The sequence below is a fragment of the Musa acuminata genome, chromosome BXJ1-10, assembly GCF_036884655.1.
Source record: "Musa acuminata AAA Group cultivar baxijiao chromosome BXJ1-10, Cavendish_Baxijiao_AAA, whole genome shotgun sequence".
Lineage (NCBI taxonomy): Eukaryota > Viridiplantae > Streptophyta > Magnoliopsida > Zingiberales > Musaceae > Musa > Musa acuminata.
In genome coordinates this window covers 13,661,730-13,682,539 of record NC_088336.1, presented here as the reverse complement: position 1 = coordinate 13,682,539, position 20,810 = coordinate 13,661,730, and positions in this window count along the sequence as shown.

Below are 20,810 nucleotides of genomic sequence, written 5' to 3'. Positions count from 1 at the left end.
CGAAATGAACAATGTGACAAAAAGAGAACTCGAGAACAACCTTCCAAAGGATAGGAAGGATTTGGGACATAGAACACATGAAGACCACTCGAGCATAAGCTCAAGTGATGGTGAACTTAAACTACAAATGAAACAAAAATTAAAAAGCAAAAAGAACGGAACTATTTGCATTGAACGCAAGAAGAATAACACAAATTGGGATGAATCGAGCTCGTCCGAAGATGAAGATAAAATCAAGAAAGGCGAGGTGGCAAACTGCACCTTAACCGTTTTCAACGATGAGGTAATCGAAATTCCCCTAATTTATTTCGAAATTACATAATACTTTTCATGAGTTATTTTTAATTTAGTTTAGGATTAATTTTCTTAAAAATTACATGTTTAATAATTTAATTTTTAAAAATGAAAATGTAATAAAATGTTAAATATAAATCTTATATATGTGCTTGAGAAGTAAGAATGTGTATTTTGATGATTTACGATTTTGATTGAAACCATGCTTGATGTCTTAATGAAAATATTGAGAAGTTTAATATCATGCTTAATAATGATGCATGGCTTTTGAATGGAAGGCTTGATGATCTTTTTTTTCGAACCTTGTCTTTGGTTGTCAAACACGATGTATGGTTTTGACTTAAGAACAAAATTTGAGCATGCTAATATAAAGTCAATCACATAAATTAAAACTAAAGAAGTTTTAGTTATCTATAAGAATCATTCAAAATTATGTTCAATGAAACCAATGCAAAATGATGGAATGAAAATATTAAAATTTTGATACTATGATTTGATGATTTTATGCATGAGATTGTAAAGTTACACATAATAATTTTTGTGGTTTATTAATCTTGATGGTTTTTATGACAAAATTCATTTTTCGATCCTAAATGTTGATGCACATATTTATCTAGCATAAATGAAATAAATGACATGAATTTAAATAACTAGAAAGAGAAAAGCATTGTTCTTGAAAATTGTTTTTCTCTATCTTATTGATTTATATGAATCTCTTGAAAATGATTTTGATTTGATGATTTGTATATGAAATGAGTTATATCAAAATCATGATATTGATTTGACAAATTGAATGAGTTGAAAATAAATGAATATTTTTCTCTTGAATATAACTTGTAATATTTTTTTTATAAATTATCATCTTGATTTCTCGATACATGAAATTTTTCCATGAATCAAAATTCTTTCATGATGTGATTCTTCTTGGTATTCACTAAAAATGATTTATTCAAATTAACTTATGCTACTCGACATCTTGATAATTTATGACTCAAATTTTATTATGTAAAATTTCTTGCATTCATGAAATGTATATTTCACACCAAAATTCTCTTGATATTTTGAATAATGTATGAAATACAAATGAGAAGTTAATGATCATGCATGATAGGATGTAATGAACTTTGACATTTAGATACCATCATTTGAAAAGCTATGATCATGTTGCCAAAATGATGTATCATGAATGCTTGAATATCATATATAATATGCTCATAATGATGATTGAGTTATTTGTATCATGTATGAAAAATGAAATATATAGTTTTGAAAGTGTGCACGTTCGAATTTGAAAATATGATGATGCATAATGATGAAATTGTGTAATGAAAATATTAAATATTTTGAAACCATGTTTTAGTGTCATGCATAATGATCATGCTTAATAAATTTTGAAATTATGCATAATGAATCTTGCGATTTACGGATTATTAATTTTTACCATAATGAAAGTGCCTTATTGATCTTTGTTGTAATAAATCTTACACTTTCGGTTTTAAACATGATACATATTTTTATTTGGCATAAATGAAACAAAATCATATGTTTTGAAACAATCAAAAAGAGGAAAATATTCTTCTTGAAAATTATTTTGCTCTATCTTATTGATTTTGATGAATCCATTTATATCATCTTTGTGAATATCTTGGATTTTAATAATGATTTTGATGATTGAATATTTGATATGCATGAATTGAGATCTTGCTCTCCTACTATTTTTTTCTATTCACCAAAAAGAAGACTAGTTCTAATAAACCATGATATGCTATACGAAACACTTATGATATAATTTTTTATATAATTCCATGTATTCATGAAATATTTATCTCATCACCCAATTAATTCCTCTTGACACTCCTAATGTGATGAAATGAAATTATGCATGAAATACAAATGGGGAGAAGTTTTGATCATGCATGGTAGGATGCAATTTGATAAATTAATACCATCATGATTTGAAACATTTATTATTTGAAATTATGCAAGCAATTGCTTTTTATTGTGATGATATATGCATATAATGTGTATCATGAATGCTCTAAATGATGAATTCTTGGTATCATGATCAAAATATTGATAAATGCTATGATTTATTACCAAAATAATGTATCATGTATGATATGCCCATAGTGATTAATTTATTTGTATAATGCATGAAGTAAGGATACAAATGTAAAGTTTTGAAGTTGTGTATATTATAATTTGAAAACATAATGATGCACAAATAAGATTGATACTTACCATTGTCATGATTTAGAAATTGGTGTAAAGGGTCTTCCCTTCTTTTTGACAATGACAAAGGAGGAGATAGCTAGCTTGTTATCTAGCTTGCACAAGATAAGAGAAGCAAAAAACTGCAAATGTACATATCGCAAAAAGGGGCAAAACTTATTAGTTTGCTCATCTCAAAAGCAAGAAATGCTATCTTGTAATCTCAAGCAAAAGTGCTATCTTGCAAATCTCAAATAAGCAATATGTGCCAAGTTACATATTTTGAAAAGAGGCAAAATAGTCCATCTTGCACATCTTTTTGCTAACTTTTTATGTGTAAAAGTTGATAACTTGCATACTATAAATTTGCATACCAAATGTGCAATCTTGCCTATCTCAAGAAGCAAAACATACTAATTTGCACATCTAGCAAACTTGCGTATTTCAAGAAGCAAGGGATGCTTTCTTGAACATCTCAAAACTGCTAGCTTGCATGTTCTAAAAATGTTGTAAAATTTGCTAGCTTGTATGTTGTAGAAATTGCTATCATACTACCTTGCATATCTATGATGATAGCAAAATTACATGATGATAAATCTAGGAGATTATATTAATTATGCAATGTGTTGAACTTGGATATTTCAAAAACTTACAACTTGCACATTGCAATAGGAAGCAAGAATCATGAGCTTACACAAGAAAGCTATCTTGCATTTGCTTTCGAAATTTTTGCTAGCTTACATGTAGCAAAACTTGCATATCATAAAAATTGCTAGCTTGTAGTCTAAAGAGAAGCAAACAGTTGCTATCTCAAGAAAAGCAAACATGCTAAACTTGCACCTCTTTAATTGCTCGATTGATTGATGATAAAATTTAACACTATATTTTTTCATGCAATGTATTGAACTTTATATCTCAAACACATAGAAAGTGACACTTCTCCTTTCTGTTGATGACAAAGGGGGAGAAGTATGATCATGTTATACATGATGATGTGTTGTAAATATTCATGATGAATATTTGCAATGACTTGAATTCAGCTTGAATTCAAGGTTCTATCAATATGGCATATTGATAGGGGGAGTTTGTTTAAACTCCGGGAGTTAAGGTTAACTCCGTCATCAAGTGGTTGTCATCATCAAAAAGGGGGAGATTGTTGAATCTCGTATTTTGATGATGAAACCACTTGATATGTGTTTATGATTTAATCTGTGTTTTGAGTGACGCGAGATGCTTCAATCAGGATGACATAATTAAAGCAGGAAAATCATATTGTGCTAGACGAACATGTCAAAAGATTGGACGTCAGGCCAGTGGATCAGTCGACGTATCGATAGAAGGCTTCGGGCCATAGATTCGGGCATCGGGCCGAGAAGAGCGGGTATTGCGTCAATGATATTGGAGTTGCAGAGTCAACTGACCGATTGGGTAATAGGCCGCAAGAGAGGACGATGCGCCAAAGAATCGGACGAAGCGTCGAGGGACCAATGACATGCCGGACAACTTGATTTCTTAGGAGTAATTGTCTATATCAAAGTTTTGTTTTACTTGTGTAGGATTAACTATGATAGCTTGAAGACATAAAGCAAGTCTACCGGAGTCAAGTTTGATGGGTGTTTGAGAGTCCGAAGATTCGTCGGAGATGCTGTCGGAACCAACCGAGAGGAAATCCGGGACTTGCCGAAGTTTTTGGAAGTCCACCGAAGAGATCGTCGGAGGTTCACAGAGATCACCGAGAAGGATCGGCTACTTGGCAAAGACTCGTTGAACTCACCACAAGACCAGGAGCCTGTTGGGAGTCCGTTGAAAGAAATCCGAGGGTGTATCAGAAGTCCACCGGAAGTTCGCCGAAAGAAAACTCGACGTTGTCGATTAAATGCTTGCTTAGGACTATGTCTTAATTTCGTAGTTTGTATATAATTAGGGTTAGGATTAAGGGTTAATTCTATAACCCGGTTAGGGGCCAATTGGGCCTAAGTTTAGATTGGTTTGGGCCAAGCTTGGAGCCCAACTAGTGAGTTGAAATAGTCTAGGCGGTGGCACCGCTAGATTGGGTAGTCGCACTGCCCAGAACCCGAGAGTTCTGGCAGTGGCACCACACAACACCCGAGAGGTCCGGCGATGGCACCGTCGGACTAGGCGGTGGCACCGCTAGTACACTGTCAATGTCAGACATTGGCAGGCGATGTCACCGCCACTGATAGGCGGTGGCACCGCCAGCATCGGGAACCCAAAAAAATTTAAAATTTGGAGCCCAAATTTGAATCCTCTTAGGGTCTATAAATACCTCTCAATTCTCAACAGAGAATACAACCTTTGAGAAGTTAGAGATTGAGTTAAAGCCTTAGCAAAGTCTTTAGCAAGTCTTGTTTTCAATTGCTTGAGTGTTCACCTCCTTCTTTCTCATTGAAAATTTGTAAGAGTGTGAACCACTTGTAAAAGGTTGTAAGAGGAGTATTTGTCCTTCCCCTTTAAAGTGATTTGCTAGTGGAAGTTGGGAGCCCCATCAAAGAAGGCTTCGCAAGTGGATGTAGGTCATTTTGACCGAACCACTTTAAATTGGTGTGTCCCTTGAATGTGTGAGTATTTATCTTTCTGAAACCATTATTACATAGTAGCAAGCTTTCGATTTTCATCTTCTCACTTTACTCGAGCTACTTTCACCTAAGTCACCCACCCCACCCCCCCCTCTTAGTGCCACTCCAATCCTAACACCTTCAAGAGATGCATTCCATACCTGCGGCTAGTTACTCCATGTTACTTAGAACCTATAAGAGAATTAAGTAAATTTTTTATTTGGTAGGGATGAAAAATATTATTACTAAATTTGTAGCACAATGTGATCTACATTAACGACATAAAGGCGAGATAGTAGTGAACCTTGGAAAGCTGCAACCTCTACCTGTCCCGGACTCAATATGGACTTTATCAAAGGGCTTCCCTCATCACAAGGAAAAAGTATAATTCTTGTCGTGGTTGATCGCCTTACAAAGTATGCTCACTTTTGCGCTGTTCGTAATCCCAACACTGCTTCTAGTATTGCTCGAATCTTTATGGAGAATATTGTAAAATTGTATGGAATGCCGAGATCTATTATAAGTGATCATGATAGGGTCTTCACAAGCAGATTTTGGATAGAGTTATTCCAAATGCAGGGCACCAAATTGAAAATGAGTGCGGCATATCACCCATACACCGACGGCCAGACTGAAGTGGTGAACAGGTGCTTGGAGACATACCTCATATGCTTCACCAGTAACCAGCCAAAAGAGTGGACAAAGTGGCTTCCCTGGGTCGAGTGGTGGTATAATACAACTTATCATTCATCCACAAAATGTACTCCCTATGAGGCTGTGTATGGCCGACCTCCCCCTGTGATCCCAAAATATGTGTTGGGTACCTCTAAAGTAAAACAAGTAGATAGGGAACTATAGGATAGAGACAAAATGCTGAAGTTACTAAAAGATAATCTCACTACAGCCCAAGCAAAGATGAAACAACAATATGATCAACACAAAGATGAAAGAGAATTTTCAGTAGGAGATTGGGTCTTCCTACGACTCCAGCCAAACAAGCAAACATCAATCCAGGCCAGAGCATCTATGAAGCTTTCACCTCGGTTCTATAGACCCTACCAAATTTTAGAGCACATAGGAGCGGTAGCATATAGATTGGACTTACCCGCTAGCTCTCGAATCCATCCAGTCTTCCATGTGTCGTGTTTAAAGCTAAAGCTGGGACAATACGAGACAGCCCAAAGCCATCTACCAAATATGACTACCCAAGGAGAATACCAGACCCAGCCGAGTGCCATTATTGATCGACGGATCGTGACTCGATGATGACGACCCACTACTGAAGTACTAATATAGTGGGCGAACCTACCAGCAGAAGATGCCACTTGGGAGAACTATGACGACTTGAAGATCAAATTCCTAGAATTCAAGAATCGTCAGCCTCGAGGACAAGGCTGATTTAAAGAGGGCGGGTCTGTTAGGACTCTAGCTAGGAGAGTCCTAATTGAATTTTATTGAAAAGGACATTTATGTAAAACCTACCTAGCCGACCCCTATTAAAGAGGTGAAGAGGTTGGTTAGGGTTAGGGTTAGTTGGGAGCTTGCTTCTTAAAGCAGGAGTCTTATTAGTTGTCAGTTAGAAGTAAGAGTCTTGAGTAGGCGTCCTATTAGGAGTTGAGGTTTAGAAGCCCTATAAATAGTCATGTATTCATCCTCTTTTGACAAGCAATAGATGAATCTTCTTAGCAGCCTTTGAGCAACAACTTGGAGGAAGGAACCCCTATAGAGTTCCAAGGAGGCCGATCCCCTAAAGAGATCAACCCCAAGCTTAGAATCTACTAGGGTTCTATCATTGAGGAACATAATTTTCACATCTATTTGTCAGATCTCATAATTATAATGTACTACAATAGCCAATAAAATTTGGATGGATTTTAGCATAGCTACAAGTGCAAAGGTTTTATCATAGTCAACACCTTGCCTTTGACAATACCCCTTAGGCACTAGCCTTGCCTTATAGGTCTCAACCATTCCATCTACTCTAATCTTCTTCTTGAAGATCCATTTACAACCGATGTATGATACCCTCAGGTGCACCAACAATATTTCAAACCTTGTTAGAGTACATGAATTTCATCTCAAAATTCATGGCTTTTAGCCAATTCCCGGAGTCTATGTTGATAATAGCCTCCTCGTAGGTCAGAGGATTAGCATCCAAAGTTTCATCTCCACTGATATGTCCTACATATCTATCAGGAGGATATGACAATTACCAAACCTATGCAAAATTGGAACTTATGTGTTAGGTACCTAAACAAGCTTAATCTCCAGAATGGTGTTTGAGCTAGGTTCTCTAACCTCGCTCAATTCTATCATGCTCCCACTATCTCCACCAAGAATATGTTCTTTCTCAAGAAATACTGTTCTTTTAGCAATAAGAACCTTTTGGTCCTTGGAATAATAGAAATAATAACCATAAGTTTCCTTAGGGTATCCCACGAACTTGCATCGTTTTGTCCTGGATTCCAACTTATCAGGATCGTGTCTTTTAACGTGGGCAGGACAGCCCCAAATCTTAACAATCTTAAGATCAGGTTTCTTTACTTTCTATATCTTATATGGTATAGACACTACTGATTTAAATGGAACTCTGTTCAGAAGGTAAGCTGCAGTCTCTAGGGCATATCCCTAGAATGAAACAAGTAGGTCAGTAATACTCATCATGGACCGTACCATATCTAATAACATATGATTCCTCCTTTCTGATACACCCTTAAGCTATTGTATATAAGGAGGTGTCCATTGGGACAGAATCTCATGGTCCTTGAGGAATTGGGTGAACTTCGTACTCAAGTACTCGCCTCCTCGATCTGATCAAAGAGTCTTAATATTCTTTCTAGTTTGGTTCTCAACTTCATTTTTGTATTTCCCGAATCTCTCAAAAGCTTCGAACTTATACTTCATTAAGTACATATGTCTATACCTAGAGAAATCATCAGTGAAAGCAATGAAGTAGGAGTAACCACCTATGACTTAAGTTGACATAGAACCACATACATCGCTATATATGAGTTCTAGTAACTCAATGACTCTCTCTCTAGTTCCACAAAATGGAAAGTTGGTTAGTTTTCCATGAAGGCATAGCTCACAAGTTGCAAATGACTTATAGTCGAATAGATCTAGGTATCCATCCTTCCTTCATGGTTGTGACCTAGCCTACGATGCTATAGGTATGCATCGTTCACCTCATCTTGCTTCCTCTTGGACATGCCTACATTTATGACATGTGGAGTAGTGTTTAGCATAAACAAACCATTATGCAATATCTCTCCAGTGATGATCTTATCATCCTTAATAATTGAATAACTATTATTCTCGAAAACTACTTTATAACCATTCAATGTCAAACATAGAATGGAAATAATATTTTTGATAATAGAAGGAATAAAATTGTTAGGATCAAGAGCACTAAGAGGGGGGGGGGGGTGAATTAGTGCAGCGGAAATCTTTCGACGATAAAAAAACGTTCGAACGATAAAAACGATTTCGGTGTGAAAGCCGATTCTAAGATTACTTTAACTTAAGATCAAGCGAGATGACGTTAAAGTCAATCTATGAAGGCAGTTTGCAGTTATGATGAAAACCAGAATATAAGCGTAAACTGAAATATGACGTTCGTACGAAGAAACTGATTTACGTCTAAATGCTGATTCGTAAATCACTTGATTAGGCGAGATGCAGCTTAAGCAAGGATATAAAGGCAGTTTGCGGTTAAGAAAGAAATCAAAATGTAAACGCAAACTGAAATATGATGATCGTACGAAAAAATAGATTTACGTCTAAACGCTGATTTGGAAAGTGCAAAGCTTGAAACCCGATCGTATATGCGCAGAAAGCAGTAAGCTTTAGAGGAGGTTTGCGGTAAAGATAATATGCTCAAGGTAAATGCAAACTGAGATTTAATGTGGTTCGGTCAATCTTGACCTACTCCACTTTTGGCTTCCTCCACCGACGAGGTCACCGACGTCAACTAGAGGCCTTCCTTCAATAGGCGAAGGCCAACCATCCTTTTACAGTTTCACTCCTTTTGACGGGCTTAGGAGACAACCCTTACAGAATTTTTTCTCCTCTCTTTACAGCTCAGAACTTGGAAGAAAAGAGGGAGAAGAACTTTTGGCCTTTACAACAATTTTGAGCTCTAAAAATCACAGAACAAGATCAAGATTTCGGTGTGTATTATGTTCTTTTTCAGTGCTGAATGGGTGGGGTATTTATAGGCCCCAACCCAGTTCAAATTTGGAGCTCAAAACTATCAATTCCTGGAATTCGGGGATCAGGCGGTTGCACCTCCTGACTGGAGTGGTTGCACCGCCTGGCAGAGCTCTAAGACTAAGCCTCTGGGCGATGCCACCTCCTGTCAAGGGCGGTTGCACCTCCTGCCAGAGCTCGAAGACCGAGCTCAGGCAGTGCAACCTCCTGACTGAGGCGGTTGCACTGCTCAGCCAATGCTCGGAGACCGAGCCCAGGCAGTGCCACCTCCTGTCAGGGGAGGTTGCACCTCCCAATATCGCTCGGAGACTGAGCCCAGGCGGTGCAACCTCCTGCCTTGGGCGGTTCAACCGCTTGGCAGAAATCAGGGTCCGAATGGGTTGATCCATTCGGCCCAATTTGGGTTTTTCAGGGACCCAATTGCCCCAAGATTAAGTTAATGGGATCACCTCCCATTTCAACTTAATCATTGTGCTAACTACGATATTCCCTAAGACATTTACTGCAACTTGCTCCGGTGCGTCAATCGCTTCTTCCGGCGAGCTTCCGGCGAACTTCCGTCGATCATCCGATGAACCCTCGGTGATGCTCCTGCGGCCTTCCGGCAAACTCCTGGACTTGCGACGATCCACTTGGCGAGTTCCGACGAGCTTCTTTGGCAAGCTCATGGATTTCTCAGATTTGTTCCCGTAGAACCTCTGACGACTATCCGAACTTCCATCGAACTCTCGAACTCCCAACGTGATCATTGTCTTGACTCCGGCGCAACTCCTGCTGCATGTCTTACTTTCATCGTAGTTAATCCTGCACACTTATCTCAACATTTAGATTAGATAACAAATGACAATTGACTTCATCATCAAAATTCGAGATTCAATAATCTCCCCCTTTTTGATGATGACAATCAATTGATAATGGAGTTAACCTTAACTCCCCCTATCTATATGCCATACTTGAGATAAGTCATTTTAGAATTCAAAACCTTTGAATTCAAGAGACATATTGATAAGTTAAAATCATTTAAACTTATCAATACTCCCATCATGATTCCCATCATGATGTATCTCTCTGAAGATGATGTCAAGGCTTGACATTCATTTTCAAATTTTACATTACATGTTTGAATGATGGTAATAGTAGCAATTCATCATATTGTAAGATATCAACATGTAAATCTGCGAAGTAAGATTTTGATATCATTACATGATGCACACATTTCAAATGTTTTAGCAATTATTGCATTTCATCACATGGTAAGATATCAATACGTAAAATTACGATGCAAGTTTTTTTGTTTGATATCTTGACATGATACTAACAAGGCATAATGCAAATCATAGCATCTCTTGGTGATGCAAGCATGACATTAATACTCATATATTTCTCTCCCTTTGTCATCAATAAAAAGCATGGTAATTGTGATACCAGGAGAACAATATAAGTAAATTTTGAGCATAAGTGTGATAGTCGTTCATGCCTTTACTAGGTTCAAGTTATTTTCCAATAGTAAGTGATAGGAAATCAATTATACACGCATGATATGTAGATCACTTTGAATACTTCTTCCTTTTTATTTGTTATAATCTCTTTGCATGAAGGAGGAAGGCCATTTGTGATACCAGCTATTTGTGAGTTTACTTCGAGTGAAGTTAAAACCGATGAGAGATTAAATCATGCTTTAGGTATCAAGATATGTGTGAGAAACAACTCTTTGCAAGTAAAAACACAAACATCTATATTTCAAGATGGAATTCATAAGAAGGAATCATTTCATCAAATCCATTTCAGAAAAAATATTTTTCACATATAAGTGTATGAGAAAATCCAATTTTTAGGATACCAATTGTTAAGCGAATCCAAACATGAAATGAACACTTTCATGCATTCGGACAAGACTATTCTACAGATTTTCAAATACAATCATGAAGACAAAACATGCTTATTGTTATGGAAATTTTTGTATTCAGCACATAATTTCCAACATGTTATTTTGGCATGTAATGGCAATCAAGTGATTTGATCATTCAATTAAGTTCGAAAAATAATTTTAACTAGTTTATGTATTCGGACACATCAACATTCCTAATTATCTTCTTATGAAATCAAATTGTTCTTCACTTAGAGGTTTTGTAAAAATATCAGCTAATTGATGTTTAGTATCAATGAACTCTATGATTACATCATGATTAGTAACATGATCTATTATAAAGTGATGTCTAATATCAATATGTTTTGTTCTTGAGTGTTGTATAGGATTCTTTGTTAGGCATATTGCACTTGTGTTATCACATTTAATGGGAATATTTTTAAGATTAACTTTATAATCTTCTAAGGTGTTTTTCATCCATACAACTTGTGCACAGCATACACTTGCTGCAATATATTTAGCTTCGGTTGTTGATAGTGCAACCGAGTTTTGTTTCTTAGATGACTAGGAAACAAGGGCATATCCTAAAAATTGACATGTTCCTAATGTGCTTTTTCTATCTAGTCTACAGCCAGCAAAGTCCGCATCAGCATAAGCAATTAACTCAAGATTCTCTGATTTTGGGTACCATAATCCTAGATCTGTGGTACCATTAAGATATCTAAGTATTCTTTTAACTGCTTTGAGATGAGATATCTTAGGGTTTGATTAAAATCTGGCACATAGTCCTACACTGAACATGATATCTGGTCTAGTTGCAGTGAGGTAAAGTAAACTTCCTATCATGCCCCTATAAGTTTTTTGATCGAAGCTTTCTCCACTTTCATCGATTTCTAACTTAGTGGAGGTGCTCATAGGAGTGTTAATAGCTTTTGAGTTATTTATATTAAACTTTTTTAGTAAATTCATAGCATATTTAGTTTGACTAATAAAGATACCATTGCTTAGTTGTTTAATTTGTAAGCCTAAGAAGAATGTTAATTCTCCCATTAAACTCATTTTGAATTCAAGACTCATAGTTTTAGCAAAAGATTCACAAAGAGATTCATTCGTAGAACCAAAGATAATATCATCAACATAAATCTGAACAATGAGAAAATCATTTTCAAAATTCTTGATGAACAATGTAGTATCAACCTTGCCTTTTGTGAAATTATTTTCGATAAGAAAAGAACTAAGTCTCTCATACCAAGCCCTCGGAGCTTGTTTTAAACTATAGAGAGCTTTAGTTAATCTAAACACATGATTAGGGAGGCTATTATTTTCAAATCCAGGAGGTTGTTCAACATAGACTTCTTTGGAAATAAAGCCATTAAGAAAAACACTTTTAACATCCATTTGAAACAACTTAAAATTATTACTACTAGCGTAGGCAAGGAGCATCCTTATGGCTTCTAATCGAGCCACAAGAGCGAAGGTTTCTTCGTAATCGATACATTCTTCTTGGTTGAAACCTTTGGCCACTAATCTAGCCTTTTTTCTAACCATGATACCATATTCATCTTGTTTGTTTCTAAAAACCCATTTAGTACCAATAACTAAATGGTCATTTGGCCTAGGAACAAGCTTCCACACCTCATTTCTCTCAAATTAATTTAATTCATCTTGCATTGCGATAATCCATGAATCATCTTTCATGGCTTCTTCAACACATTTGGGTTCAATTTGGGAGAGAAAAGCGGCGTTGGAACAAAAATTTTTAAGAGAAGAACGTGTTTGAATCCCCTTTGATGTGTCTCCTAAGATTAGCTCCTTAGGATAAGCATCTACATACTTCCAATCCTTGGGTAAGGATGTTTCGGCAGTGGATGCATCCAAGTTGCTAGTTGGAGACGGGGTTTCGTTTAAATTCAAGGAATCAAAATTAACATCATCATCAAAATCGTTTTTCCTGATTTCGGAAATCTCATTGAAGACAACATGAATGGATTCTTCAATAATTAAAGTTCTTTTATTGAAGATACGAAAAGCTTTAGAAACCGAAGAATAACCAAGAAAGATTCCTTCATCGGATTTAGCATCAAATTTTCCTAAGTTATCTTTTTCATTCAAGATAAAACACTTACACCCAAAGACTTTAAAATATGAAACATTGGGTTTTTTGTTGTTCTATAACTCATAGGGAGTTTTGGTGAGTAAGGGTCTTACTAGAACTCTATTCAAAATATAACATGTAGTATTTACGGCTTCGACCCAAAAATATTTGGGTAGGCTATGTTCATTCAACATGGTTCTTGCCATTTCTTGTAAATTTTAATTTTTTCTTTCTACTACTCCATTTTGTTGAGGATTTCTAGGAGTAGAGAAATTATAGTTGTATCCATTGAGTTCACAAAATTCTTGAAAATCATGGTTTTGAAATTCACCACCGTGATCACTACTAATTGACGAAATCATAGAACCCTTCTCATTCTGAACAAGTTTACAAAATTTGGTAAAATATCTAAAGCATTCATTTTTCTGTTTTAAGAAATAAGTCCATGTGTATCTGCTATAGTCATCCACAATGACGAAGGCGTATTTGCTACCTCCTAGGCTTGATGTAGAGATTGGTCCGAACAAGTCCAAATGGATCAATTGTAAGGGCCTAGAGGTGCTTATTTGATTCTTAGATTTGAAACTGCCCTTAATTTGTTTACCTAATTGGCAAGCATCACATACATTATCTTTGATGAACTTGATATGAGGAATACCTCTTATAAGTTCTTTAGATGATATTTGAGTGATTAGTTTCATGCTAGAATGACCTAATCTTCTATGCCATAGCCAAGCATCCTCATTCAAAACCGAAAAACATATTTCATTACACAAATCATTGATGTCAATAGTGTATACGTTATTTTGTTTTCATGCAATCATAAACGTGTTTTTGTGTGGTTTTTCAATGATGCAAGCATTAGACTCGAATCTAACAATATATCCTTTATCACATAATTGACTAATGCTCAAGAGGTTATGTTTTAAACCATCAACTAACAAAACATCTTCGGTAAAGAAGTTGGATTTGTTACCTATGGTTCCTTTGCCAATGATTTTACCCTTGTTGTTGTCTCCGAAGGTGACATAGCCTTTGTCTATGCTAGTGAGCTTAGAGAATTGAGATGGATCTCCGGTCATATACCTTGAACATCCACTATCAAGGTACCATCTCTTGCTCCTAGCTTGCGATAATATAGGTTTCTACAAGAAAGGATGATTTTTAGGTACCCATTTGCTTTTGGGTGCCTCAAAAATAGATCTACATTGTTTATCATGTTGCATAGAATTTATCATGGTTCCTTTAGGAACCCAAATTAATTTGTTCGGACTAATTTTCTTGAATAGATAATAATGCGTTTTGTGTCCATGTTTGCAACAAAAGTTGCATTTGCTTTGGTGTCGAACATGTAAGATGGGGCCTTTTATGAAGGTGGTTGGATTTTGGTGAGGACTTCTCACAAATCCGATTCCACTTCTTTTGGGAACGTGACCCTTGTTTGCAAGGATCATGTTCAATGACTTGCTACCAACCTCGAATTTCTTCAAGGTGTCCTTAAGTAGCAAGTTTTCCTTTTGGAGAGTTTCTAGATCATGTTACTTTATGCATGAACTTAAACTATCATGATATTCAGTTTTTAACTTATCAAAATTACAAGTAAGACTATCATGCTCCTTTTTAAGCAATTTGTATTTTTTACTAATAATCTTGCATTCATCAAATAAGTCATGGAAGGCATTTAATAATTCATCAAATGATAAATCTGCATCTATTAAATTCGTTACCTCCTCTCCGATGGCCATTAAGGCGTAATGAGAAACTTGCTCGGTGTTGGACTCCTCTTCTTCGGACGTGCTCAAGTCATCCCATGTTGCTTTGAGCGCCTTCTTCTTTGATGTTCTCTTCTTGACTTGGGGACAATCACTCTTGTAGTGTCCCGACTTCTTGCACTCATAGCAAATAACTTGGTCCTTCTTGGGTTCAAATTTATTTTTTCTTTCATTCTTAAACTTGTTTCTTTTAATGAATTTTTTAAATTTTCTTGTTAGAAGTACCAAGTCATCGTCACAGTCCTCATCACTTGAGTTTTCTCTCAAGTGGTCTTCTGAAATTTTAAGTGCCATATCCTTCTTGTTCTTTGGAAGGATGTCTTCTTGCTCTTCATGAGCTTTACAAGTCATCTCGTAGGTCATTAATGACCCGATTAGTTCTTCAAGAGGGAAGTTGTTTAGATCTTTCACCTCTTGAATAGCAGTGACTTTAGGATCCCAACTCTTAGGAAGGGATCTTAGAATCTTATTTACGAGCTCAAAATCCGAAAAACTTTTTCCGAGTCCTTTTAGACCGTTGACGATATCCGTGAAATGGGAAAACATGTCGCCAATAGTCTCACTCGGTTTCATCCGGAAAAGTTCGAAAGAATGTGACAAAAGATTGATTTTTGACTCCTTCACTCTACTTGTGCCTTCGTGAGTCACTTCGAGTGTGTGCCAAATATCAAATGCGGTTTCACAAACCGAAACACGGTTGAACTCATTTTTATCAAGCGCACAAAATAAGGCATTCATAGCCTTTGCATTAAGAGCGAAAGCCTTCTTCTCCAATTCATTCCAATCGATCATTGGAAGAGAAGACTTCGAAAATCCATTTTCGACAAGATTCCAAAGTTCAAAATCCATAGAAATAAGAAAGATCCTCATTCGGGTCTTCCAATAGGTGTACTCCGTCCCATTAAACATGGGTGGACGTGTAATAGAGTGGCCCTCTTGGTTTTCGGCATATGCCATCTCTCTTGGGTTTTAATCCGTTTGAGAGTTAACCCCGCTCTGATACCAATTGTTAGGATCAAGAGCACTAAGAGGGGGGGGGGGGTGAATTAGTGCGGCGGAAAACTTTCGACGATAAAAAAACGTTCGAACGATAACAATGATTTCGGTGTGAAAGCCGATTCTAAGATTACTTTAACTTTAGATCAAGCGAGATGACGTTAAAGTCAATCTATGAAGGCAGTTTGCAGTTATGATGAAAACCAGAATATAAGCGCAAACTGAAATATGACGATCGTACGAAGAAACTGATTTACGTCTAAATGCTGATTCGTAAATCACTTGATTAGGCGAGATGCAGCTTAAGCAAGGATATAAAGGCAGTTTGCAGTTAAGATAGAAATCAAAACGTAAACGTAAACTGAAATATGATGATCGTACGAAAAAATAGATTTACGTCTAAACACTGATTCGGAAAGTGCAAAGCTTGAAACCCGATCGTATATGCGCAGAAAGCAGTAAGCCTTAGAGGAGGTTTGCAGTGAAGATAATATGCTCAAGATAAATGCAAATCGAGATTTAGAGTGGTTCGGTCAATCTTGACCTACTCCACTTTTGGCTTCCTCCACCGACGAGGTCACCGACGTCAACTAGAGGCCTTTCTTCAATAGGCGAAGGCCAACTACCCTTTTACAGTTTCACTCCTTTTGACGTGCTTAGGAGACAACCCTTACAGAATTTTTTCTCCTCTCTTTACAACTCAGAACTTGGAAGAAAAGAGGGAGAAGAACTTTTGGCCTTTACAACAATTTTGAGCTCTAAAAATCATAAAACAAGATCAAGATTTCGGTGTGTATTCTATTCTTTTTAAGTGCTAAATGGGTGGGGTATTTATAGGCCCCAACCCAGTTCAAATTTGGAGCTCAAAACTGTCAATTCCCGGAATTTCGGGATCAGGCGGTTGCACCTCCTGACTGGAGCGGTTGCACTGCCTAGCAAAGCGCGAAGACTGAGTCTCTAGGCGGTGCCACCTCCTGTCAGGGGCGGTTGCACCTCCTGCCAGAGCTCGAAGACCGAGCTCAGGCGGTGCAACCTCCTGACTGAGGCGGTTGCACCGCTCAGCTAGTGCTCGGAGACCGAGCCCAAGCGGTGCCACCTCCTGTCAGGGGAGGTTGCACCACCCAGTCTCGCTCGGAGACTGAGCCCAGGCGGTGCCACCGCTTGGCTGGAGCGGTTGCACCTCCCAATCTCGCTCGGAGATTGAGCCCAGGCGGTGCAACCTCCTGCCTTGTGCGGTTCAACCGCTTGGCAGAAATCAGGGTCCGAATGGGTTGATCCATTCGGCCCAATTTAGGTTTTTTAGGGGCCCAATTGCCCCAAGATTAAGTTAAATGGGATCACCTCCCATTTCCAACTTAATCATTGTGCTAACTACGATATTCCCTAAGACATTTACTGCAACTTGCTCCGGTGCGTCAATCGCTTCTTCCGGCGAGCTTCCGGCGAACTTCCGTCGATCATCCTATGAACCCTCGGTGATGCTCCTGCGGACTTCCGGCAAACTCCTGGACTTGCGACGATCCACTTGGCGAGTTCCGACGAGCTTCTTTGGCAAGCTCATGGACTTCTCGGATTTGTTCCCACAGAACCTTCGACGACTGTCCGAACTTCCGTTGAACTCTCGAACTCCCAACGTGATCATTGTCTTGACTCCGGCGCAACTCCTGCTACATGTCTTACTTTCATCGTAGTTAATCCTGCATACTTATCTCAACATATAGATTAGATAATAAATGACAATTGACTTCATCATCAAAATCCGAGATTCAACAGTCGGAACTCGCCAAGAGGATCGTCGCAAGTCCAGGAGTTTGCCGAGAGTCCGCTAGAGCATCGCCAAGGGTTCGTCGAGACTGGGAGGTGCAACCGCTCCAGCCAGGCGGTGGCACCGCTTGGGCTCAGTCTCCGAGCTAGACTGGGCGGTGCAACCTCCCCTGACAGGAGGTGGCACTGCCCGGGCTCGATCTCCGAGCACTGGCTGAGCGGTGTAACCGCCTCAATCAGGAGGTTGCACCGCCTTAGCTCAGTCTTCGAGCTCTAGCAGGAGGTACAACCGCCCCTGATAGGAGGTGGCACCGCCCAGAGGCTCAGTCTTCGAGCTCTGCCAGGCGGTGCAACCGCTCCAGTCAGGAGGTGCAACCGCCTGATCCCAGAATTTCAGGAATTGATAGTTTTGAGCTCCAAATTTGAACTGGGTTGGGGCCTATAAATACCCCACCCATTCAGTACTGAAAGAGCACAGAATACACACTGAAATCTTGATCTTGTTCTGTGATTTTTAGAGCTCAAAATTATTGTAAAGGCCAAAAGTTCTTCTCCATCTTTTCTTCCAAGTTCTGAGCTGTAAAGAGAGAAGAGAAAATTCTGTAAAGGTTGTCTCCTAAGCCCATCAAAAGGAGTGAACCTGTAAAAGAGTGGTTGGCCTTCGCCTATTGAAGGAAGGCCTCTAGTTGACATCGGTGACCTCGTCGGTGGAGGAAGCCAAAAGTGGAGTAGGTCAAGATTGACCGAACCACTCTAAATCTCGGTTTGCATTTACTTTGAGCATATTATCTTTACTGCAAACCTCCTCTAAAGCTTATTGCTTTCTGCGCATATACGATCGGGTTTCAAGCTTTGCACTTTCCGAATCAGCGTTTAGACGTAAATCTGTTTTTTCGTACGATCATCATATTTCAGTTTGCGTTTATGTTTTGATTTCTATCTTAACTGGAAACTGCCTTTATATCCTTGCTTAAGCTGCATCTCACCTAATCAAGTGATTTACGAATCAGCATTTAGACATGAATCAGTTTCTTCGTACGAACGTCGTATTTCAGTTTGCGCTTATATTCTGGTTTTCATCATAACTGCAAACTGCCTTCATAGATTGACTTTAACGTCATCTCACTTGATCTTAAGTTAAAGTAATCTTAGAATCGGCTTTCATACCGAAATCATTTTTATCGTTCGAACTTTTTTTTATCGTCGAAAGATTTCCGCTGCACTAATTCACCCCCCCCTCTTAGTACTCTTGATCCTAACAATTGGTATCAGAGCGGGGTTAACTCTCAAACGGATTAAAACCCAAGAGAGATGGCATACTTCGAAAACCAAGAGGGCCACTCTATTACACGTCCACCCATGTTCAATGGGACGGACTACACCTATTGAAGACCCGAATGAGGATCTTTTTTATTTCTATGGATTTTGAACTTTGGAATCTTATCGAAAATGAATTTTCGAAGTCTTCTCTTCCAATGATCGATTGGAATGAATTGGAGAAGAAGGCTTTCGCTCTTAATGCAAAGGCTATGAATGCCTTATTTTGTGCGCTTGATAAAAATGAGTTCAACCGTGTTTCGGTTTGTGAAACTGCATTTGATATTTGGCACACACTCGAAGTGACTCACGAAGGCGCAAGTAGAGTGAAAGAGTCAAAAATCAATCTTTTGTTACATTCTTTCGAACTTTTCCGGATGAAACCGAGTGAGACTATTGGCGACATGTTTACCCATTTCATGGATGTCGTCAACGGCCTAAAAGGACTCGGAAAAAGTTTTTCGGATTTTGAGCTCGTAAATAAGATTCTAAGATCCCTTCCTAAGAGTTGGGATCCTAAAGTCACTGCTATTCAAGAGGTGAAAGATTTAAACAACTTCCCTCTTGAAGAACTAATCGGGTCATTAATGACCTACGAGATGACTTGTAAAGCTCATGAAGAGCAAGAAGACATCCTTCCAAAGAACAAGAAGGATATGACACTTAAAATTTCAGAAGACCACTTGAGAGAAAATTCAAGTGATGAGGACTGTGATGATGACTTGGCACTTCTAACAAGAAAATTTAAAAAATTCATTAAAAGAAACAAGTTTAAGAATGAAACAAAAAATAAATTTGAACCCAAGAAGGACCAAGTTATTTGCTATGAGTGCAAGAAGCCGGGACACTACAAGAGTGATTGTCCCCAAGTCAAGAAGAGAACATCAAAGAAGAAGGCGCTTAAAGCAATATGGGATGACTCGAGCGCGTCCGAAGAAGAGGAGTCCAACACCGAGCAAGTTGCTCATTACGCCTTAATGGCCATCGGAGAGGAGGTAACGAATTTAATAGATGCAGATTTATCATTTGATGAATTATTACATGCCTTCCATGACTTATTTGATGAATGCAAGATTATTAGTAGAAAATATAAATTGCTAAAAAAGGAGCATGATAGTCTTACTTGTAATTTTGATAAGTTAAAAACTGAATATCATGATAGTTTAAGTTCATGCATAAAATGCCATGATCTAGAAACTCCCCAAAAGGAAAACTTGCTACTTAAGGACACCTTGAAGAAATTCGAGGTTGGTAGCAAGTCATTGAACATGATCCTTGCAAACAAGGGTCACGTTCCCAAAAGAAGTGGAATCGGATTTATGAGAAGTCCTCACCAAAATCCAACCACCTTCATAAAAGGCTTCATCTTACATGTTCGACACCAAAGCAAATGCAACTTTTGTTGCAAACATGGACACAAAACGCATTATTGTCCATTCAAGAAAATTAGTCCAAACAAATTAATTTGGGTTCCTAAAGGAACCATGATAAATTCTATGCAACATGATAAACAATGTAGATCTATTTTTGAGGCACCCAAAAGCAAATGGGTACCTAAAAATCATTCTTTCTTGTAGAAACCTATACCATCGCAAGCTAGGAGCAAGAGATGGTACCTTGATAGTGGATGCTCAAGGCATATGACCGGAGATCCATCTCAATTCTCTAAGCTCACTAGCATAGACGAAGGCTATGTCACCTTCGGAGAC